We start from the raw sequence: 25435 nt of genomic DNA on the forward strand, positions 1-25435 counted from the left end.
CGTCTCCGCACCACGTGCTCTCACCACTGGTGTCCCCCAGGGCTCAGTTCTAGGCTCTCTCCTATTCTCGCTATACACCAAGTCACTTGGCTCTGTCATATCCTCACATGGTCTCTCCTATCATTGCTACGCAGACGACACACAATTAATCTTCTCCTTTCCCCCTTCTGATAACCAGGTGGCGAATCGCATCTCTGCATGGCTGGCAGACATATCAGTGTGGATGACGGATCACCACCTCAAGCTGAACCTCGGCAAGACGGAGCTGTTCTTCCTCCCGGGGAAGGACTGCCCTTACCATGATCTCGCCATCACGGTCGACAACTCCATTGTGTCCTCCTCCCAGAGTGCTAAGAGCCTGGGCGTGACCCTGGACAACACCTTGTCGTTCTCCGCTAACATCAAGGCGGTGACCCGATCCTGTAGGTTCATGCTATACAACATTCACAGAGTACGACCCTGCCTTACACAGGAAGCGGCGCAGGTCCTAATCCAGGCACTTGTCATCTCCCGTCTGGATTACTGCAACTCCCTGTTGGCGGGGCTCCCTGCCTGTGCCATTTAACCCCTACAACTCATCCAGAACGCCGCAACCCGTCTGGTGTTCAACCTTCCCAAGTTCTCTCACGTCACCCCGCTCCTCCGCACACTCCACTGGCTTCCAGTTGAAGCGCGCATCTGCTACAAGACGATGGTGCTTGCCTACGGAGCTGTGAGGGGAACGGCACCTCCGTACCTTCAGGCTCTGATCAGGCCCTACACCCAAACAAGGGCACTGCGTTCATCCACCTCTGGCCTGCTGGCCCCCCTACCTCTGCGGAAGCACAGTTCCCGCTCAGCCCAGTCAAAACTGTTCGCTGCTCTGGCACCCCAATGGTGGAACAAGCTCCCTCACGACGCCAGGACAGCGGAGTCAATCACCACCTTCCGTAGACACCTGAAACCCAACCTCTTTAAGGAATACCTGGGATAGGATATAGTAATCCTTCTAACCCCCCCCAAAAAAAATATATAGATGTACTATTGTAAAGTGGTTGTTCCACTGGATATCATAAGGTGAATGCACCAATTTGTAAGTCGCTCTGGATAAGAGTGTCTGCTAAATGACGTAAATGTAAATGTAAATGTAATGGTGTGGGGTGGCATATCTTTGGGGGGCCACAGAGCCCTCCAAGTGCTCGCCAGAGGTAGCCTGACTGCCATTAGGTACCGAGATGAGATCCTCAGACCCCTTGTGAGACCATATGCTGGTGCGGTTGGCCCTGGGTTCCTCCTAATGCAAGACAATGCTAGACCTCATGTGGCTGGAGTGTGTCAGCAGTTCCTGCATGAGGAAGGCATTGATGATATGGTCTGGCCCGCCCGTTCCCCAGACCTGAATCCAATTGAGCACATCTGGGACATCATGTCTCGCTTATATTTAATAATCTCAACCCACGCAATTCATATTCATATTCATTAAATTGATAGGTACGTTTTATTTTGTATGGTTTAGCTTCCCAGATAAAGCGTTGCACCAAAGACTGTCCAGGAGTTGGCGGATGCTTTAGTCCAGGTCTGGGAGGAGATCCCTCAGGAGACCATCCGCCACCTCATCAGGAGCATGCCCAGGCGTAGTAGAGAGGTCATACAGGCACGTGGAGGCCACACACACTACTGAGCCTCATTTTGACTTGTTTTAGGACATTACAGCAAAGTTGGATCAGCCTGTAGTGTGGTTTTCCACTTTAATTTTGAGTGTGACTCCAAATCCAGACCTCCATTGGTTGATAAATTGGATTTCCATTGATTATTTTTGTGTGATTTTGTTGTCAGCACATTCAACTATGTAAAGAAAAAAGTATTTCATAAGATTATTTCTTTCATTCAGCTCTAGGATGTGTTATTTTAGTGTTCCCTTTATTTTTTTTTGCAGTATACATAGAGGAGACTTAATCAAGCTAGGCGTCTTGACTACTTTCTTGTCTCTTTCTCTCTTGCATCAAAGGTTAAAAAAGTTTTAATAGGAGACAGAATGCGATCGGATCATCATCTAATTGGCATTCACATAACTCTTATAGACTTTCCACGTGGATGGGGATATTGGAAATTTAATCAAAGTTCACTGGAGGACAACTTATTTTTAACTAAGACAAAATAAATTATAACTGAATTTTTCCAATTCAGTTATAAATTATTTAGTCTTAGTTAAAAATAAGTTTCTCTATGGTGTAGTAGGTCAGGGCGTGACTGGGGGTTACTCTAGTTTATTATTTCTACATGGGGTTCTAGTTTATTATTTCTATGTTGGTGATTTGTATGATTCCCAATTAGAGGCAGCTGGGAATCGTTGTCTCTAATTGCGGATCATATTTAGGTAGCATTTTTCCCACCTGTGTTTGTGGGAGATTATTTTGTGTTTTGTGTTTGTGCACCACTTAGTCACTTTTCGTTTGCTGTTTATTGTTTTGTGCGGTTCACTTAAATAAAATATGTGGAACCCAGATCACGCTGCACATTGGTCCGAGTATGCTTCAAGTTCATACGACGAGCATGACAGAATATCCCACCACACCAGGACCAAGCAGTGTGCCCGGGAGGAGAAGGTATCCTGGGCTTGGGAGGAGATAAAGGAGGAGAAAACATTCTGGACTTAGGAGGAAATTATGGCTGGAGACAAAAGCTTTCCTTGGAAGGAGACAAACGGAGAGAAGGGAGGACAGCGACGACGCCAGGGTTAGCGGCCATGTAGAAAGCCAAAAAGACAGCCTGAATTATTTTTTTTGGGGGGGGGCACACGGGGTGCTCTAATCAAATCAAAATCAAATGTATTTGTCACATACACATGGTTAGCAGGTGTTAAAACCTCTCTAGGCTAGGCGGGACGAATTCGTCCCACCTACGTAACAGCCACTTGCAGCCAGTGGCGCGATTTTCAAAACATTAAAAATCCTATTACTTCAATTTCTCAAACATATGACTATTTTACAGCTATTTAAAGACAAGACTCTCGTTAATCTAACCACACTGTCCGATTTCAAAAAGGCTTTACAACGAAAGCAAAACATTAGATTATGTCAGCAGAGTACCAAGCCAGAAATAATCAGACACCCATTTTTCAAGCCAGCATATAATGTCACCAAAACCCAGAAGACAGCTAAATGCAGCACTCACCTTTGATGATCTTCATCAGATGACAACCCTAGGACATTATGTTATACAATACATGCATGTTTTGTTCAATCAAGTTCATATTTATATCAAAAACCAGCTTTTTACATTAGCATGTGACGTTCAGAACTAGCAAACTTCCGGGAATTCGCTAACATTTTACTAAATTACTCACGATAAACATTCACAAAAAGCATAACAATTATTTTAAGAATTATAGATACAGACCTCCTCTATGCACTCGATATGTCCGATTTTAAAATAGCTTTTTGGTGAAAGCACATTTTGCAATATTCTAAGTACATAGCCCAGGCATCACGGGCTCGCTATTTAGACACCCGGCAAGTTTAGCACTCACCATAATCATATTTACTATTATAAAAGTTTGATTACCTTTTGTTGTCTTCGTCAGAATGCACACCCAGGACTGCTACTTCAATAACAAATGTTGGTTTGGTCCAAAATAATCCATCGTTATATCCGAATAGCGGCGTTTTGTTCGTGCGTTCCAGACACTATCCAAAATAGTAAAGAAGTGTCGCGCGCATGGCGCAATTCGTGACAATAAAATTCTAAATATTCCATTACCGTACTTCGAAGCATGTCAACCGCTGTTTAAAATCAATTTTTACGCCATTTTTCTCGTAGAAAAGCGATAATATTCCGACAGGGAATCTCCTTTTCGGCAAACAGAGGAAAAAATCCCAAAGGCGTGGGCGGTCGGGTCACACGCCTAAGCCCAGTGTCCCTTGATCGGCCACTTGAGAAAGGCGATAATGTGTTTCAGCCTGGGGCTGGAATGACGACATTCTGTTTTTTCCCGGGCTCTGAGCGCCTATGGACGACGTGGGAAGTGTCACGTTAGAGCAGAGATCCTTAGTAAATGATAGAGATGGAAAAGAAGTTCAAGAAATGGTCAGACAGGCCACTTCCTGTAAAGGAATCTCTCAGGTTTTGACCTGCCATTTGAGTTCTGTTATACTCACAGACACCATTCAAACAGTTTTAGAAAATTTAGGGTGTTTTCTATCCATATGTAATAAGTATATGCATATTCTAGTTACTGGGTAGGAGTGGTAACCAGATTAAATCGGGTATGTTTTTTATCCAGCCGTGTCAATACTGCCCCCTAGCCCTAACAGGTTAATGCAAGTGTAGCGAAATACTTGTGCTTCTAGTTCCGACCATGTGGAGCCGGGGAGTGAGCCAGTGACAACCTGGGAGGAGATAGAGAGGTGGTCGGTCGACCCAAGGAGAGTACCAGAGCCCGCCTGGGAGTCAATGGAACAATGCGAGGAGGGATACCGGAGAACGAAGTTGGCTAGGAGTATGCGGCAACGCAGGCGTTTGGAGGAGCGTGTCACCAGTCCGGTGCAACTTGTGCCGGTCCCACGCATCAGGCCTCCAGTGCGTCTCCCCAGTCCGGTACGTCCTGTGTCCCCTCCTCACACTCTCCCTGAAGTGCGTGTTCCCAGTCCGGTACGTCCTGTGCCTGCTTCTCGCACTCGCCCTGAAGTGTGTGTCATCGAACAGGTACCATTAATGCCGGTTCTACGCACCAGGTCTCCAGTGCGTCTCCACAGCCCAGTACGTCCTGTGCCAGCCCCACGCATCAGGCCTCCAGTGCGCCTTCACAGTCCAGAGCTTCCGGCGACAGTTCCCAGTCCAGAGCTTCCGGCGACGGTCCCCAGTCCAGAGCTTCCGGCGACGGTCCCCAGTCCAGAGCTTCCGGCGACGATCCCCAGTCCAGAGCTTCCGGCGACGATCCCCAGTCAAGAGCTTCCGGCGACTGTCCCCAGTCCAGAGCTTCCGGCGACGGTCCCCGGTCCAGCACTTCCGGCGACGGTCCATTGTCCGGAACCTCCTACGACAGTCCACAGTCCGGAACCTCCAGCGATGGTCAACGGTCCGGAACCTCCTACGATGGTCCACGGTCCGGTACCTCCTGCGAAGGTCAATGGTTCGGAGCTTCTAGACACGGCGTCCAGTCCCGCTCTATGGCGGGAGCCTTCCTCAGCGCCGTGCCCAGTCCAGGCACAGCGTCCAGTCCAGCTCCATGGTCGGAGCCCTCCTCTGCGCCAGTGTCCAGTCCAAACATGGTGTCCATTCCTGCTCCATGCTGGAGTCTTCTTCTGCGCCGGTGTCCAGTCCAAAAATGGCGTCCTTTCCTGCTCCATGGCAGGAGCCTTCCTCTGCACCGATGTCCAGGCCAGGGCTGATGTATCCGCGGGATGAGCGGGTTCTTCGTCCCGCACCAGAGCCGCCACCGACACTAATCACCCCCCCACCCTCCCCATTTGGTTTCAGGTTTTGCAGCCGGAGTCCGCACCTTTGGGAGGGGTACTGTCACGCCCTGACCATAGAGAGCCCTTGTTTCTCTATGGTGTAGTAGGTCAGGGCGTGACTGGGGGGTATTCTAGTTTATTATTTCTATGTGGGGTTCTAGTTCATTATTTCTATGTTAGTGATTTGTATGATTCCCAATTAGAAGCAGCTGGGAATCATTGTCTCTAATTGGGGATCATGTTTAGGTAGCATTTTTCCCACCTGTGTTTGTGGGATATTATTTTGTGTTTTGTGTTTGTGCATGTGCACCACTTAGTCACGTTTCATTTGATCATTTATTGTTTTTGTGCGTTTCACTTAAATAAAATATGTGGAACCCAGCTGCACGTTGGTCCGAGTATGCTTCCAGGTCGTACGACGAGCGTGACAAATATAGGTTCAGCAAATCCCCTTATTGTTTGGGATACCTTTACATGTACATTCAGCGGTCATTCAATTCAATATTCATCAATAATAAAAAAGCAGTTTCTGGCTAAAGAGACAAGACTAACAAGGGAAATCCATGAACTAATAGTACAGGTAGATAGCAATAAAAACAATAATATGGAGATACAAAATAAGTTAGAGGAAAAACCAAAAGAACTCGAGGAACTTATTCAAGAACGATTTAATGTAATCTATTACAAAAATAAAGCAAACTGGATGGAATATGGAGAAAAATGCACAAAATTCTTCCTGAATCTCCAATACAGGAACGCTAACAAAAAGAATTTGCAGAAAGTCGTTACTGAAGAGCGAGTCATCTATGATTCTCTGAATGATATTTTAAAAGAGGAAGCTAATTATTTTAGGCAGATGTTTTCTCTTTTCCATCTCATCCTTTCCCACTGAATGAAGATTACGGTAAGGAATTCTTTACAAATAATATAAAAAATGGAAAATTAACAAATGTACTGAAAGATCAGTGCGAAGGACAAATTACAGCAGAAGAACTATTTGAGGCTATTAAATCCTTTCAGTCTGGAAAAACCCCAGGGTTTGATGGCCTACCGAGGTGTATCAAGTATTTTTGATATACTAAAAGCTCCATGGTTAGATTGTTTTAACTACTCCTATAGTAGTCTGTCAGGTACTCAGCAGGAAGGTCTGATTTCTCAACTATTAAAACAACACCCAGATGCAAATATAAAGACCCAGTCTATCTAAAAAACTGGAGGCCCCTTACCCTTTAATGTTGTGATGCAAAAATACTAGCGAAATGCATAACACTCAGAATTAAAAGGCTTTTACTAGGTATTGTTCATTCTGATCAGACAGGTTTTTTACATGGACGATACATTGGAGATAATATACGACAACTACTAGAAATAATAGAACATCATGAAACATATAAGAAGCCAGGAATGGTATTTATAGCGGATTTTGAAAGGCATTTGATAAAGTAAGACTGGATTTTATTTATAAATGCCTGGATTTTTTTAAATTTCGGTAATTATCTTAAAAAATTGGTAAAAATTATGTATAGCAACCCCAGCTGTAAAATAGTAAATAACGGCTACTTCTCAGAGAGTTTTGAATTGTCAAGAGGAGTTAAAGAAGGGTATCCGCTGTCACCATATATATTCGTTATGGCCATTGAAATGCTAGCTATTAAAATCAGATCCAATAACAACATTAGAGGATTAGAAATCCAAGGCTTAAAAACAAAGGTGTCCATGTATGCCGATGACTCAAATTTTATATTAAGTCCGCAAGCTAGATCCCTGCAATGTCTCATTAAAGATCTAGATAACTTTTCTGTACTCTCGGGACTAAAACCTAATTATGATAAGTGTAAAATATTACGTATTGGATCCTTAAAAAATACAACACTTACATTACCCTGCAGTTTACCTATAAAATGGGCTGATGGTGAAGTAGACTTACTCGGTATTCATATCACAAAAGATATAAATAAGCTCTCCACAATGACTTTCAATAGAAAACATGTAAAAATAGACAAGATCCTGCAACCATGGAGAGATAAATACTTGTCTATTTATGGAAAAATTGCCCTGATTAACTCCTTAGTCATATCTCATTTTACTCACTTACTTATGGTGCTGCCTACTCCTGATGATTCGTTTTTCAAATCATATGAGCAAAAAAATATTTCGCTTTATCTGGGAAGCTAAACCAGACAAAATAAAACGTACCTATCAATTTAATGAATATGAATATGAATTGCGTGGGTTGAGATTATTAAATATAAAAGCACTAAACCTCTCTCTAAATGCTTCACTCATTCAAAAGATTTACTTGAACCCTAAATGGTTCTCAAATAGATTACTACGAAAAGCTCATCCATTGTTTAAAAATGGCCTTTTTGCCTTTGTGCAGATTGCCATGTCTCATTTTCAATTAATTGAAAATTATACTTTGAAAAAAGTATCTCTCTTTTTCAAACAAGCATTGCAGAGCTGGCTACAATTTCAATTTCATCCCCCTGAAAAGATAAAACAAATATTATGGCTGAACTCAAATGTGCTGGTTGATAAAATAACTGTATTTATGGGAAAGATGGGGGGGGGCACAAGGGCTGTTTGACGGGGCGAGGATGGAGCCCCAGGGCAGCTCCCCGTACCCTGTTTAGGCTGAAACAGACTGGACAGGTCCCATGCTTTGGGGTTGGGGCTGTGGTGAGGCCTGGGATTTTCAGGCCGGTAGGCACAATACCAGCGCCCTGCTTGTGCCAGGGCGAAGTGAGCATCGAGCCTGAAGGGGTGATGCCAATCCTGCGCTCAAGACCGCCGGTGCGCCTATACGGTCCGGTGTTTCCCGCTATACGCACTAGCATGGAGGTGCGTGTCCCAAGGCTGGCACGTCCAGTACCAGCCCCACGCATCAGGCGTCTAGTGCGTCAGCCCAGCCTCGCCAGTCAGGAGCCGCCAGAGCTGTCCGCCAGTCAGGAGCTGCCAGAGCTGTCCGCCAGTCAAGAGTCGCCAGAGCTGTCCGCCAGTCAAGAGTCGCCAGAGCTGTCCGCCAGTCAAGAGTCGCCAGAGCTGTCCGCCAGTCAAGAGTCGCCAGAGCTGTCCGCCAGTCAAGAGTCGCCAGAGCTGTCCGCCAGAGTGCTGCCAGAGTGCCCTGCCTGTTCGGAGCTGCCAGAGTGCCCTGCCTGTTCGGGGCTGCCAGAGTGCCCTGCCTGTTCGGAGCTGCCAGAGTGGCCCGTCAGTCAGGATCGCCCGAGTGGCCCGCCTGTCCTCCGGCCCAGCCCGAGTGGCCCGCCTGTCCTCCGGCCCAGCCCGAGTGGCCCGCCTGTCCTCCGGCCCAGCCCGAGTGGCCCGCCTGTCCTCCGGCCCAGCCCGAGTGGCCCGCCTGTCCTCCGGCCCAGCCCGAGTGGACCGCCTGTCCTCTGGACCAGCCCGAGTGGCCCGCCTGTCCTCTGGACCAGCCCGAGTGGTCCGCCTGTCCTCCGGCCCAGCCAGAGTGGTCCGTCTGCCAGGGTCAGCCCGAGTGGCCCGTCTGTCCGGCGCAGCTATCGGCACCACCGAAGTGGGCGACGCCGAAGGTGGAGCGAGGTTCACGTCCCGCACCTGAGCCACCTCCAGGATAGGTGGGTTGGGGAGGGAGGGTGTAGCACAGTGCCGTCGTTGACGGCAGCCACCCTCCCTTCCCTCCCTTATTGTTTAGGGGGTATTGTTTATTGGTTTTGTTGGGGTATTGGGGATTTTTGTGTTTTCTTTTTTTAAGGTGCATTCCAGGGTCTGCACCTTGAGGGGGGGGTACTGTCATGTCCTGACCAGCAGAGGGCGTAATTGTATTAGTTTTGGTCAGGACGTGGCAGAAGTTTTGTGTTATGTGTTAGTTAATTGGGGTTGGACTCCCAATTGAAGGCAGGTGTGTTGAGTTGCCTTTGATTGGGAGTCCTATATAGTAGTGTGTGTTTTTCCTTGGGGTTGTGGGTAATTGTTTCTTGTTTAGTGTGTTTGCACCTGACAGGACTGTTGGCTGTCAGTTTCCTTGTTTTGTTTGTTATAGTGTTCTTTCTAATTAAATTGAAAGATGAATACTAACTCCGCTGCATTTTGGTCCATTCCTGAAGACAGCCCTTACAATTACAGCATTGCCCCAAAAATGGAGGAGGCGGGTGGCAGCGGAGGAGGTAGGGAACTGGTCTGTCTGCCCAATATAAAGGTTGGCGGAGAAATAAATATAAAACTGGCAGAGGAATAAAAATAGCATAAATAGGAAAGTATAGCAATTTCATTTGAGGACCAGGATGTTAACAACTGTGCCATACCGATTGCAAAATAGTTGGGAAGAGATATTTGATGTACCGATTCCATGGTATAGGGTGTAAGAGTTGATATATAAAACAACGCAAGATTCAAGACTTCGTGCTTTTCAGCTAAAATTATTATATAGAATTCTTGACACCAACAAAATGTTGAATATTTTGGGGCGTAAAATCATCGAAGCACTGCAGATTTTGTTGTGAGGATACAGAATCAATAGACCATTTGTTTTGGTATTGCCCTTGGTCTCAGATTCAGGAATGGCTGAAAATGCTTAGCATTGATCTCAAATTGACCCTAGAAATAGCACTGTTAGGAGATCTGGAGAGACCGGGTCAGTCAATTACTAATAAACTAATACTCTTAGTAAAAGTATTTATCTTCAACTCGCAATCTGTGGATTCTATTCGATTAGATAGATTGAAATTGTACATTAAACATCACAGCATAGTTGAAAGATAAGTGTTGTGTAGAAACCCGAAGTGGGTGGCCAGCAGAGATAGATGGGATGGGCTGAGGGAAGCTAATGTCGGAAGCTAATGCCGGAAGCTCTGTAGTAGGTCAGGGCATGACTAGGGGTACTCTAGTTTATTATTTCTATGTGGGGTTCTAGTTCATTATTTCTATGTTGGTGATTTGTATGATTCACAATTAGAGGCAGCTGGGAATCGTTGTCTCTAATTGGGGATCATATTTAGGTAGCATTTTTCCCGCCTGTGTTTGTGGGATATTATTTTGTGTTTTGTGTTTGTGCACCACTTAGTCACGGTTTGTTTGATCATTTATTGTTTTGTGCGGTTCACTTAAATAAAATATGTGGAACCCAGATCATGCTGCACGTTGGTCCGAGTATGCTTCCAGTTCGTACGACGAGCGTGACAGCTGAGGGTTGGTATGTGGAATTGGAGACAAGTGGGAGTGGAGTTGCTGTGTGAGAGAGAGAATGATGGTCAAAGATAAAAGTCCACAAAAAAAAAAGTCGAAATAAAAAATTATAAAAAGTATATTTGAATGACACTAAGTGGCAGTGTTTTTACAACTAATGCCGGTTTGCCTGAGGCTGATGCCATGCAGGTGTTTGTACACATGCATGTACACACACTCTCATTCAAATAAACACATACAAGAACACACACATACATGTAATAGTGCCAGACATGCACACAAACATATAAAGTAGGCATTGCTGTTATGATTTTAGTTGTCCTTGATGTCCTTTGTTTTAAATGTATTATATTTTTTTCTTTTTTTGCATTGTTGTTTTCTGTTTTCATCTGTCTTTTCCTTTTTTTCTCTTTAGTTCATTCTCTTGGTTGTAGGTGCATTGGGGGTTCTTGGGGGGTGGGGAATGGAATTAATTGTATTTATTTTTTTCTTCCTGGGGGGACTGTGGGAGGGGTCTCGAATGGTTGAGGGACAGCTATTGGGGAACTGTGGAGGGATCTTGGAGGGTTCGGGTTCACGTTTTTGGCCTGGTGGTAGATCGGTCAACATGCCCTTGAGCAGGGCATTGACCCTGGATGCTTCTGTGTGTCGCTCTGAATGGGAATCTGTTGGATGACTGGCATGATGTAGTTATTGAGCGACTTCAACGCAAGTTATATTGTATGTTTAGAATATTCAATAAATAATAATAATTTTAAAAAATAAATAAAAAAACTCTAAACCTAACCCTAAACCTAACCCTAACCCTAAACCTAAACCTAACTCTAAATCTAAACCTAACCCTAACCATAACCTTATCAAGCCGTTGCTTATCAACAGATAGTTTGTTGATAGTTTGACCATCTGTAGAGCTTCTACATATGGAAAATCCACACTATCCAAATAAAGTGGGACCCTGAGTTAATTCTTGATTGCTTTGTGAAACACCCGCCCACCCCCTGCTACTAATAAGCAACTCATCTGCAAATTGATTAAATCCAATTTAAACTTTTCAATTTTGTGCAACTAGCTGCAAGCAACAGCCAATCAAAACGAATAATGACTCATTAGTAGGTTCAGAATTAAAACCCAGTTGTCAAGTTAACAACACAGGTGTCAGTCCTGTGCAACCTGCGATCAATGTTGACAGAAGATACATTAGCAGACCGGGAGATGTACACTGCTCAAAAAAATAAATGGAACACTAAAATAACACATCCTAGATCTGAATGAATGAAATAATCTTATTAAATACTTTTTTCTTTACATAGTTGAATGTGCTGACAACAAAATCACACAAAAATAATCAATGGAAATCCAATTTATCAACCCATGGAGGTCTGGATTTGGAGTCACACTCAAAATTAAAGTGGAAAACCACACTACAGGCTGATCCAACTTTGATGTAATGTCCTTAAAACTAGTCTCCTGAGGGATCTCCTCCCAGACCTGGACTAAAGCATCCGCCAACTCCTGGACAGTCTGTGGTGCAATGTGGCGTTGGTGGATGGAGCGAGACATGATGTCCCAGATGTGCTCAATTGGATTCAGGTCTGGGGAACGGGCGGGCCACTCCATAGCATCAATGCCTTCATCTTGCAGGAACTGCTGACACACTCCAGCCACATGAGGTCTAGCATTGTCTTGCATTAGGAGGAACCCAGGGCCAACCGCACCAGGTTATGGTCTCACAAGGGGTCTGATGATCTCATCTCGGTACCTAATGGCAGTCAGGCTACCTCTGGCGAGCACATGGAGGGCTGTGTGGCCCCCCAAAGAAATGCCACCCCACACCATCACTGACCTACCGCCAAACCGGTCATGCTGGAGGATGTTGCAGGCAGCAGAACGTTCTCCACGGCGTCTCCCTACTCTGTCACGTCTGTCACGTGCTCAGTGTGAACCTGCTTTCATCTGTGAAGAGCACAGGGCGCCAGTGGCGAATTTGCCAATCTTGGTGTTCTCTGGCAAATGGCAAACGTCCTGCATGGTGTTGGGCTGTAAGCACAACCCCCACCTGTGGACGTCGGGCCCTCATACCACCCTCATGGAGTCTGTTTCTGACCATTTGAGCAGACACATGCACATTTGTGGCCTGCTGGAGGTCATTTTGCAGGGCTCTGGCATTGCTCCTCCTGCTCCTCCTTGCACAAAGGCGGAGGTAGCGGTCCTGCTGCTGGGTTGTTGCCCTCCTACGGCCTCCTCCACGTCTCCTGATGTACTGGCCTGTCTCCTGGTAGTGCCTCCATGCTCTGGACACTACGCTGACAGACACAGCAAACCGTTTTGCCACAGCTCGCATTGATGTGCCATCCTGGATGAGCTGCACTACCTGAGCCACTTATGTGGGTTGTAGACTCCGTCTCATGCTACCACTAGAGTGAAAGCACCGCCAGCATTCAAAAGTGACCAAAACACCAGCCAGGAAGCATAGGAACTGAGAAGTGGTCTGTGGTCACCACCTGTAGAACCACTCCTTTATTGGGGGTGTCTTGCTAATTGCCTATAATTTCCACCTGTTGTCTATTCCATTTGCACAACAGCATGTGAAATTTATTGTCAATCAGTGTTGGAGTTACATTGTGTTGTTTAAGTGTTCCCTTTATTTTTTTGAGCAGTGTATAAAGACGCACATCATGGATTGCCATGGTTTATGTACATGATTTGGCAGTTAATACATGTAATTTTTGACTTTCCCTGACCATTTCCCTGACCAGTTTAAACTGAAATTTCCACCAGGAACTGTGCTAGCTAGCTTAATTCATTGCTAGCTTGGTTAGCTCGTAGTTAGCTAGTTACTGTAGCTTTACAAAGTAATGTTGGCTCGCTAGCTAAATTGTACAAGCTGCATTTTGTCAATATCCATACAATAACCAAACAATTGGAGAAACAAAAAATTGTATGACACCACGATGTAATGCAGCAGATGACATGGGATGAGTTTAGTTGCGTTTGAGTTGCTTCATGTAACAGCAAAGTTGTGTCGTGTAACTGCAGCCTAACTCTCTAAATATATGGCTCTGCTCACATCTATTTACAGGAGAGTGGAGCTCAGGGGCAGTGACAGCAATGAGACATCATGGCGCGCCAAGCCATCTGCCAGTGTCTAGTCTGTAGCAGAACTCTGCACCGTTAGATGGGAACTTGCGGAGAGGTGTGTGTGTATCGGCATGTGTGTGTGTGTCAATGAACATTAAAGATCTAAATCGGTAGCCAAATCTGTAGCCAAATCAGTAGCCAAATCTGTAGCTAAGTCAGTAGCCAAATCGTTAGCTAAATCAGTAGCCAAATCAGTAGCTAACTCAGTAGCCAAATCGCCAGCTAAATCAGTAGCCAAATCAGTAGCTAACTCAGTAGCCAAATTAGTAGCTAACTCAGTAGCCAAGTCACCAGCTAAATCACCAGCTAAATCACCAGCTAAATCAGTAGCCAAATCAGTAGCCAATAGCTAAATCACCAGCTAAATCACCAGCTAAATCAGCAGCCAAATCAGTAGCTAACTCAGTAGCCAAATCAGTAGCTAACTCAGCAGCCAAATTAGTAGCTAACTCAGTAGCCAAATCACCAGCTAAATCACCAGCTAAATCAGTAGCCAAATCAGTAGCCAATAGCTAAATCACCAGCTAAATCACCAGCTAAATCACCAGCCAAATCACCAGCCAAATCACCAGCAAAATCACCAGCTAAATCACCAGCGAAATCAGTGGCCAAATCAGTTGCCAATAGCTAAATCACCAGCTAAATCACCAGCTAAATCAGTAGCCAAATCAGTAGTCAAATCAGTAGCCAAATCACCAGCTATACAGTAGCCGAATCAGTTGCCAATAGCTGAATCACCAGCTAAATCAGCAGCTAAATCACCAGCCAAATCAGTAGCCAAATCACCAGCTAAATCAGTAGCCAAATCAGTAGCCAAATCACCAGCTAAATCAGTAGCCAAATCAGTAGCCAAATAAGTAGCCAAATCACCAGCTATACAGTAGCCAAATCAGTAGCCAATAGCTGAATCACCAGCTAAATCAGCAGCTAAATCAGCAGCCAAATCAGTAGCCGAATCACCAGCTAAATCAGTAGCCAAATCAGTAGCCAAATCTCCAGCTAAATCAGTAGCCAAATCAGTAGCCAATAGCTGAATCACCAGCTAAATCACCAGCTAAATCACCAGCTAAATCAGTAGCCAAATCAGTAGCCAATAGCTGAATCACCAGCTAAATCAGCAGCTAAATCAGTAGCCAAATCAGTAGCCAAATCACCAGCTAAATCAGTAGCCAAATCAGTAGCCAATAGCTGAATCACCAGCTAAATCAGCAGCTAAATCAGCAGCCAAATCAGTATCCAAATCACCAGCTAAATCAGTAGCCAAATCTCCAGCTAAATCAGTAGTAAAATCAGTAGCCAATAGCTGAATCACCAGCTAAATCACCAGCTAAATCAGTAGCCAAATCAGTAGCCAATAGCTGAATCAGCAGCTAAATCAGCAGCTAAATCAGCAGCCAAATCAGTAGCCAAATCACCAGCTAAATCAGTAGCCAAATCAGTAGCCAAATCTCCAGCTAAATCAGTAGCCAAATCAGTAGCCAATAGCTGAATCACCAGCTAAATCACCAGCTAAATCACCAGCTAAATCACCAGCTAAATCAGTAGCCAAATCAGTAGCCAATAGCTGAATCACCAGCTAAATCAGCAGCTAAATCAGTAGCCAAATCAGTAGCCAAATCACCAGCTAAATCAGTAGCCAAATCAGTAGCCAATAGCTGAATCGCCAGCTGAATCACCAGCTAAATCACCAGCTAAATCAGTAGCTACCTCAGAAACATGCTTGTGTTATTTTGGTGTATCCTGCATTTGGTTGCATTTAAAATGTAATCAAAATGTAAATCGTTGTAATTTGTAAAACGCCAGAGCGGTAGACAATGCATAATAGAAGGGTTATTTACCAACGCCTGCAATAACTCAGAGTGATCTATATGATGTATAATTCACAATGGGAATAGCGCTGCTGTCCTCTGTGATGTGTGTTAAACATTCAGCAGTTGTATGTCACTACGCAGTAGAATAATGATTTGAGTAACTGAAATCTACACAGCATACAGTATATATGTGCCTGTGGAATATCATTCAGTCGGTGAATAAACACAACAGCTTTCCCTGTCTCTCCAACACCCCACACAACAGCTTTCCCTATCTCTCCAACACCCAACACAACAGCTTTCCCTTTCTCTCCAACACTCAACACAACAGTTTACCCTGTCTCTCCAACACCCACCACAAAACAACAGCTTTCCCTGTCTCTCCAACACCCAACAAAACAGCTTTCCCTGTCTCTCTAACACCCAACACAACACAACAGCTTTCCCTGTCTCTCCAACACCCAACACAACAGCTTTCCCTGTCTCTCCAACACCCAACACAACACAACAGTTTTCCCTGTCTTTCCAACACCCACCACAACAAAACAGCTTTCCCTGTCTCTCCAACACCCAACACAACAGCTTTCCCTGTCTCTCCAACACTCAACACAACAGCTTTCCCTGTCTCTCCAACACCCAACACAACACAACAGCTTTCCCTGTCTCTCCAACACTCAACACAACAGCTTTCTCTGTCTCTCCAACACTCAACACAACAGCTTTCCCTGTCTCTCCAACACTCAACACAACAGCTTTCCCTGTCTCTCCAACACTCAACACAACAGCTTTCCCTGTCTCTCCAACACCCAACACAACAGCTTTCCCTGTCTCTCCAACACCCAAAACAACAGCTTTCCCTGTCTCTCCAACACCCAACACAACAGCTTTCCCTGTCTCTCCAACACCCAACACAACAGCTTTCCCTGTCTCTCCAACACCCAAAACAACAGCTTTCCCTGTCTCTCCAACACTCAACACACAGCTTCCCTGTCTCTCCAACACCCAATACAACAGCTTTCCCTGTCTCTCCAACACCCAACACAACACAACAGCTTTCCCTGTCTCTCCAACACCCAACACAAAAGCTTTCCCTGTCTCTCCAACACCCAACACAACAGCTTTCCCTGTCTCTCCAACATCCACCACACAGCTTTCCCTGTCTCTCTAACACCCAACACAACAGCTTTCCCTGTCTCTCCAACACTCATAACACAGCTTTCCCTGTCTCTCCAACACCCAAAACAACAGCTTACCCGGTCTCTCCAACACCCAACACAACAGCTTTCCCTGTCTCTCCAATATCCAACACACAGCTTACCCTGTCTCTCCAACACCCAACACAACAGCTTTCTCTGTCTCTCCAACACCCAAAACAACAGCTTTCCCTGTCTCTCCAACACCCAACACAACAGCTTTCCCTGTCTCTCCAACACCCAACACAACACAACAGCTTTCCCTGTCTCTCCAACACACAACACAACAGCTTTCCCTGTCTCTCCAACACCCAACACAACAGCTTTCCCTGTCTCTCCAACACCCAACACAACACAACAGTTTTCCCTGTCTTTCCAACACCCACCACAACAAAACAGCTTTCCCTGTCTCTCCAACACCCAACACAACAGCTTTCCCTGTCTCTCCAACACTCAACACAACAGCTTTCCCTGTCTCTCCAACACCCAACACAACACAACAGCTTTCCCTGTCTCTCCAACACTCAACACAACAGCTTTCTCTGTCTCTCCAACACTCAACACAACAGCTTTCCCTGTCTCTCCAACACTCAACACAACAGCTTTCCCTGTCTCTCCAACACTCAACACAACAGCTTTCCCTGTCTCTCCAACACCCAACACAACAGCTTTCCCTGTCTCTCCAACAACTAACACAACAGCTTTCCCTGTCTCTCCAACACCCAAAACAACAGCTTTCCCTGTCTCTCCAACACCCAACACAACAGCTTTCCCTGTCTCTCCAACACCCAACACAACAGCTTTCCCTGTCTCTCCAACACCCAAAACAACAGCTTTCCCTGTCTCTCCAACACTCAACACACAGCTTCCCTGTCTCTCCAACACCCAATACAACAGCTTTCCCTGTCTCTCCAACACCCAACACAACACAACAGCTTTCCCTGTCTCTCCAACACCCAACACAAAAGCTTTCCCTGTCTCTCCAACACCCAACACAACAGCTTTCCCTGTCTCTCCAACATCCACCACACAGCTTTCCCTGTCTCTCTAACACCCAACACAACAGCTTTCCCTGTCTCTCCAACACCCATAACACAGCTTTCCCTGTCTCTCCAACACCCAAAACAACAGCTTACCCGGTCTCTCCAACACCCAACACAACAGCTTTCCCTGTCTCTCCAATATCCAACACACAGCTTACCCTGTCTCTCCAACACCCAACACAACAGCTTTCTCTGTCTCTCCAACACCCAAAACAACAGCTTTCCCTGTCTCTCCAACACCCAACACAACAGCTTTCCCTGTCTCTCCAACACCCAACACAACACAACAGCTTTCCCTGTCTCTCCAACACACAACACAACAGCTTTCCCTGTCTCTCCAACACCCAACACAACAGCTTTCCCTTTCTCTCCAACACTCAACACAACAGTTTACCCTGTCTCTCCAACACCCACCACAAAACAACAGCTTTCCCTGTCTCTCCAACACCCAACAAAACAGCTTTCCCTGTCTCTCTAACACCCAACACAACACAACAGCTTTCCCTGTCTCTCCAACACCCAACACAACAGCTTTCCCTGTCTCTCCAACACCCAACACAACACAACAGTTTTCCCTGTCTTTCCAACACCCACCACAACAAAACAGCTTTCCCTGTCTCTCCAACACCCAACACAACAGCTTTCCCTGTCTCTCCAACACTCAACACAACAGCTTTCCCTGTCTCTCCAACACCCAACACAACACAACAGCTTTCCCTGTCTCTCCAACACTCAACACAACAGCTTTCTCTGTCTCTCCAACACTCAACACAACAGCTTTCCCTGTCTCTCCAACACTCAACACAACAGCTTTCCCTGTCTCTCCAACACTCAACACAACAGCTTTCCCTGTCTCTCCAACACCCAACACAACAGCTTTCCCTGTCTCTCCAACAACTAACACAACAGCTTTCCCTGTCTCTCCAACACCCAAAACAACAGCTTTCCCTGTCTCTCCAACACCCAACACAACAGCTTTCCCTGTCTCTCCAACACCCCACACAACAGCTTTCCCTGTCTCTCCAACACCCAAAACAACAGCTTTCCCTGTCTCTCCAACACTCAAAACACAGCTTCCCTGTCTCTCCAACACCCAATACAACAGCTTTCCCTGTCTCTCCAACACCCAACACAACACAACAGCTTTCCCTGTCTCTCCAACACCCAACACAAAAGCTTTCCCTGTCTCTCCAACACCCAACACAACAGCTTTCCCTGTCTCTCCAACACCCACCACACAGCTTTCCCTGTCTCTCTAACACCCAACACAACAGCTTTCCCTGTCTCTCCAACACTCATAACACAGCTTTCCCTGTCTCTCCAACACCCAAAACAACAGCTTACCCGGTCTCTCCAACACCCAACACAACAGCTTTCCCTGTCTCTCCAATATCCAACACACAGCTTACCCTGTCTCTCCAACACCCAACACAACAGCTTTCTCTGTCTCTCCAACACCCAAAACAACAGCTTTCCCTGTCTCTCCAACACCCAACACAACAGCTTTCCCTGTCTCTCCAACACCCAACACAACACAACAGCTTTCCCTGTCTCTCCAACACACAACACAACAGCTTTCCCTGTCTCTCCAACACTCAACACAACAGCTTTCCCTGTCTCTCCAACACTCAACACAACAGCTTTCCCTGTCTCTTCAACACCCAACACAACACAACAGTTTTCCCTGTCTATCCAACACCCACCACAACACAACAGCTTTCCCTGTCTCTCCAACACCCAAAACAACAGCTTTCCCTGTCTCTCCAACACCCAACACAACAGCTTTCCCTGTCTCTCCAACACCCAACTACCAACACAACAGCTTTCCCTGTCTCTCCAACACCCAACACAACAGCTTTCCCTGTCTCTCCAACACCCAAAACAACAGCTTTCCCTGTCTCTCCAACACCCACCACAACAGCTTTCCCTTTCTCTCCAACACCCAACACAACAGCTTTCCCTGTCTCTCCAACACCCAAAACAACAGCTTCCCCTGTCTCTCCAACACTCAACACACAGCTTCCCTGTCTCTCCAACACCCAACACAACAGCTTTCCCTTTCTCTCCAACACTCAACACAACAGTTTTCCCTGTCTCTCCAACACTCAACACAACAGCTTTCCCTGTCTCTCCAACACCCAACACAACAGCTTTCCCTGTCTCTCCAACAACTAACACAACAGCTTTCCCTGTCTCTCCAACACCCAAAACAACAGCTTTCCATGTCTCTCCAACACCCAACACAACAGCTTTCCCTGTCTCTCCAACACCCAACACAACAGCTTTCCCTGTCTCTCCAACACCCAAAACAACAGCTTTCCCTGTCTCTCCAACACTCAACACACAGCTTCCCTGTCTCTCCAACACCCAAAACAACAGCTTTCCCTGTCTCTCCAACACCCAACACAACACAACAGCTTTCCCTGTCTCTCCAACACCCAACACAAAAGCTTTCCCTGTCTCTCCAACACCCAACACAACAGCTTTCCCTGTCTCTCCAACACCCACCACAACAGCTTTCCCTGTCTCTCTAACACCCAACACAACAGCTTTCCCTGTCTCTCCAACACTCATAACACAGCTTTCCCTGTCTCTCCAACACCCAAAACAACAGCTTACCCGGTCTCTCCAACACCCAACACAACAGCTTTCCCTTTCTCTCCAATATCCAACACACAGCTTACCCTGTCTCTCCAACACCCAACACAACAGCTTTCTCTCTCTCCAACACCCAAAACAACAGCTTTCCCTGTCTCTCCAACACCCAACACAACAGCTTTCCCTGTCTCTCCAACACCCAACACAACACAACAGCTTTCCCTGTCTCTCCAACACACAACACAACAGCTTTCCCTGTCTCACCAACACCCAACACAACAGCTTTCCCTGTCTCTCCAACACCCAACACAACAGCTTTCCCTTTCTCTCCAACACTCAACACAACAGTTTACCCTGTCTCTCCAACACCCACCACAAAACAACAGCTTTGCCTGTCTCTCCAACACCCAACACAACAGCTTTCCCTGTCTCTCCAACACCGAACACAACACAACAGCTTTCCCTGTCTCTCCAACACCCAACAGAACAGCTTTCCCTGTCTCTCCAACACCCAACACAACACAACAGTTTTCCCTGTCTATCCAACACCCACCACAACACAACAGCTTTCCCTGTCTCTCCAACACCCAACACAACAGCTTTCCCTGTCTCTCCAACATCCAACACAACAGCTTTCCCTGTCTCTCCAACACCCAACACAACACAACAGCTTTGCCTGTCTCTCCAACACTCAACACAACAGCTTTCCCTGTCTCTCCAACACTCAACACAACAGCTTTCCCTGTCTCTCCAACACTCAACAAAACAGCTTTCCCTGTCTCTCCAACACTCAACACAACAGCTTTCCCTGTCTCTCCAACACCCAACACAACACAACAGTTTTCCCTGTCTATCCAACACCCACCACAACACAACAGCTTTCCCTGTCTCTCCAACACCCAAAACAACAGCTTTCCCTGTCTCTCCAACACCCAACACAACAGCTTTCCCTGTCTCTCCAACACCCAACTACCAACACAACAGCTTTCCCTGTCTCTCCAACACCCAACACAACAGCTTTCCCTGTCTCTCCAACACCCAAAACAACAGCTTTCCCTGTCTCTCCAACACCCACCACAACAGCTTTCCCTTTCTCTCCAACACCCAACACAACAGCTTTCCCTGTCTCTCCAACACCCAAAACAACAGCTTCCCCTGTCTCTCCAACACTCAACACACAGCTTCCCTGTCTCTCCAACACCCAACACAACAGCTTTCCCTTTCTCTCCAACACTCAACACAACAGTTTTCCCTGTCTCTCCAACACCCACCACAACACAACAGCTTTCCCTGTCTCTCCAACACCCAACACAACAGCTTTCCCTGTCTCTCCAGTACTCAACACAACAGCTTTCCCTGTCTCTCCAACACCCAACACAACACAACAGCTTTCCCTGTCTCTCCAACACACAACACAACACAACAGCTTTCCCTGTCTCTCCAACACCCAACACAACAGCTTTCCCTGTCTCTCCAACACCCAACACAACAGCTTTCCCTGTCTCTCCAACATCCAACACAACAGCTTTCCCTGTCTCTCCAACACTCAACACAACAGCTTTCCCTGTCTCTCCATCACTCAACACAACAGCTTTCCCTTTCTCTCCAATATCCAACACACAGCTTACCCTGTCTCTCCAACACCCAACACAACAGCTTTCTCTCTCTCCAACACCCAAAACAACAGCTTTCCCTGTCTCTCCAACACCCAACACAACAGCTTTCCCTGTCTCTCCAACACCCAACACAACACAACAGCTTTCCCTGTCTCTCCAACACACAACACAACAGCTTTCCCTGTCTCACCAACACCCAACACAACAGCTTTCCCTGTCTCTCCAACACCCAACACAACAGCTTTCCCTTTCTCTCCAACACTCAACACAACAGTTTACCCTGTCTCTCCAACACCCACCACAAAACAACAGCTTTGCCTGTCTCTCCAACACCCAACACAACAGCTTTCCCTGTCTCTCCAACACCGAACACAACACAACAGCTTTCCCTGTCTCTCCAACACCCAACAGAACAGCTTTCCCTGTCTCTCCAACACCCAACACAACACAACAGTTTTCCCTGTCTATCCAACACCCACCACAACACAACAGCTTTCCCTGTCTCTCCAACACCCAACACAACAGCTTTCCCTGTCTCTCCAACATCCAACACAACAGCTTTCCCTGTCTCTCCAACACCCAACACAACACAACAGCTTTGCCTGTCTCTCCAACACTCAACACAACAGCTTTCCCTGTCTCTCCAACACTCAACACAACAGCTTTCCCTGTCTCTCCAACACTCAACAAAACAGCTTTCCCTGTCTCTCCAACACTCAACACAACAGCTTTCCCTGTCTCTCCAACACCCAACACAACACAACAGTTTTCCCTGTCTATCCAACACCCACCACAACACAACAGCTTTCCCTGTCTCTCCAACACCCAAAACAACAGCTTTCCCTGTCTCTCCAACACCCAACACAACAGCTTTCCCTGTCTCTCCAACACCCAACTACCAACACAACAGCTTTCCCTGTCTCTCCAACACCCAACACAACAGCTTTCCCTGTCTCTCCAACACCCAAAACAACAGCTTTCCCTGTCTCTCCAACACCCACCACAACAGCTTTCCCTTTCTCTCCAACACCCAACACAACAGCTTTCCCTGTCTCTCCAACACCCAAAACAACAGCTTCCCCTGTCTCTCCAACACTCAACACACAGCTTCCCTGTCTCTCCAACACCCAACACAACAGCTTTCCCTTTCTCTCCAACACTCAACACAACAGTTTTCCCTGTCTCTCCAACACCCACCACAACACAACAGCTTTCCCTGTCTCTCCAACACCCAACACAACACAACAGCTTTCCCTGTCTCTCCAACACACAACACAACACAACAGCTTTCCCTGTCTCTCCAACATCCAACACAACAGCTTTCCCTGTCTCTCCAACACCCAACACAACAGCTTTCACTGTCTCTCCAACACCCAACACAACAGCTTTCCCTGTCTCTCCAACATCCAACACAACAGCTTTCCCTGTCTCTCCAACACTCAACACAACAGCTTTCCCTGTCTCTCCATCACTCAACACAACAGCTTTCCCTGTCTCTCCAACACTCAACACAACAACTTTCCATGTCTCTCCAACACACAACACAACAGATTTCCCTGTCTCTCCAACACCCAACACAACAGCTTTCCCTGTCTCTACCACACCCAACACAGCAGCTTTCCCTGTCTCTCCAACACTCAACACAACAGCTTTCCCTTTCTCTCCAACACTCAACACAACAGCTTCCCCTGTCTCTCCAACACCCACCACAACACAGCAGCTTTCCCTGTCTCTCCAACACCCAACACAACAGCTTTCCCTGTCTCTCCAACACTCAACACAACAGCTTTCCCTGTCTCTCCAACACTCAACACAACAGCTTTCCCTGTCTCTCCAACACCCAACACAACACAACAGCTTTCCCTGTCTCTCCAACACCCAACACAACACAACAGCTTTCCCTGTCTCTCCAACACCCAACACAACACAACAGCTTTCCCTGTCTCTCCAACACCCAAAACAACAGCTTTCCCTGTCTCTCCAACACCCAACACAACAGCTTTCCCTGTCTCTCCAATATCCAACACAACAGTTTACCCTGTCTCTCCAACACCCAACACAACACAACAGCTTTCCCTGTCTCTCCAACACACAACACAACAGCTTTCCCTGTCTCTCCAACACCCAACACAACAGCTTTCCCTGTCTCTCCAACACCCAACACAACAGCTTTCCCTGTCTCTCCAACATCCAACACAACAGCTTTCCCTTTCTCTCCAACACTCAACACAACAGCTTCCAATGTCTCTCCAACACCCACCACAACACAGCAGCTTTCCCTGTCTCTCCAACACCCAACACAACAGCTTTCCCTGTCTCTCCAACACTCAACACAACAGCTTTCCCTGTCTCTCCAACACCCAACACAACACAACAGGTTTCCCTGTCTCTCCAACACCAAACACAACAGCTTTCCCTGTCTCTCCAACACCCAACACAACACAACAGCTTTCCCTGTCTCTCCAACACCCAACACAACAGCTTTCCCTGTCTCTCCAACACCCAACACAACAGCTTTCCCTGTTTCTCCAAAACCCAACACAACAGCTTTCCCTGTCTTTCCAACAGTCAACACAACAGCTTTACTTGTCTCTCCAACACCCAACACAACAGCTTTCCCTGTCTCTCCAACACCCAAAACAACAGCTTTCCCTGTCTCTCCAACACCCAACACAACACAACAGCTTTCCCTGTCTCTCCAACACCCAACACAACACAATAGTTTTCCCTGTCTATCCAACACCCACCACAACACAACAGCTTTCCCTGTCTCTCCAACACCCAAAACAACAGCTTTCCCTGTCTCTCCAACACCCAACACAACAGCTTTCCCTGTCTCTCCAACACCCAAAACAACAGCTTTCCCTGTCTCTCCAACACCCAACACAATATCTTTCACTGTCTCTCCAACACCCAAAACAACAGCTTTCCCTGTCTCTCCAACACCCAACACAACAGCTTTCCCTGTCTCTCCAACACCCAAAACAACAGCTTTCCCTGTCTCTCCAACACCCAACACAACACAACAGCTTTCCCTGTCTCTCCAACACCCAACACAACACAATAGTTTTCCCTGTCTATCCAACACCCACCACAACACAACAGCTTTCCCTGTCTCTCCAACACCCAAAACAACAGCTTTCCCTGTCTCTCCAACACCCAACACAACAGCTTTCCCTGTCTCTCCAACACCCAAAACAACAGCTTCCCCTGTCTCTCCAAAACTCAACACACAGCTTCCCTGTCTCTCCAACACCCAACACAACAGCTTTCCCTTTCTCTCCAACATTTCAACACAACAGTTTTCCCTGTCTCTCCAACACCCACCACAACACAACAGCTTTCCCTGTCTCTCCACCACCCAACACAACAGCTTTCCCTGTCTCTCCAATACTCAACACAACAGCTTTCCCTGTCTCTCCAACACCCAACACAACACAA

This window comes from Salmo salar, chromosome ssa15 (genome assembly GCF_905237065.1).
Source record: "Salmo salar chromosome ssa15, Ssal_v3.1, whole genome shotgun sequence".
In the NCBI taxonomy this organism is placed as follows: Eukaryota; Metazoa; Chordata; class Actinopteri; order Salmoniformes; family Salmonidae; genus Salmo; species Salmo salar.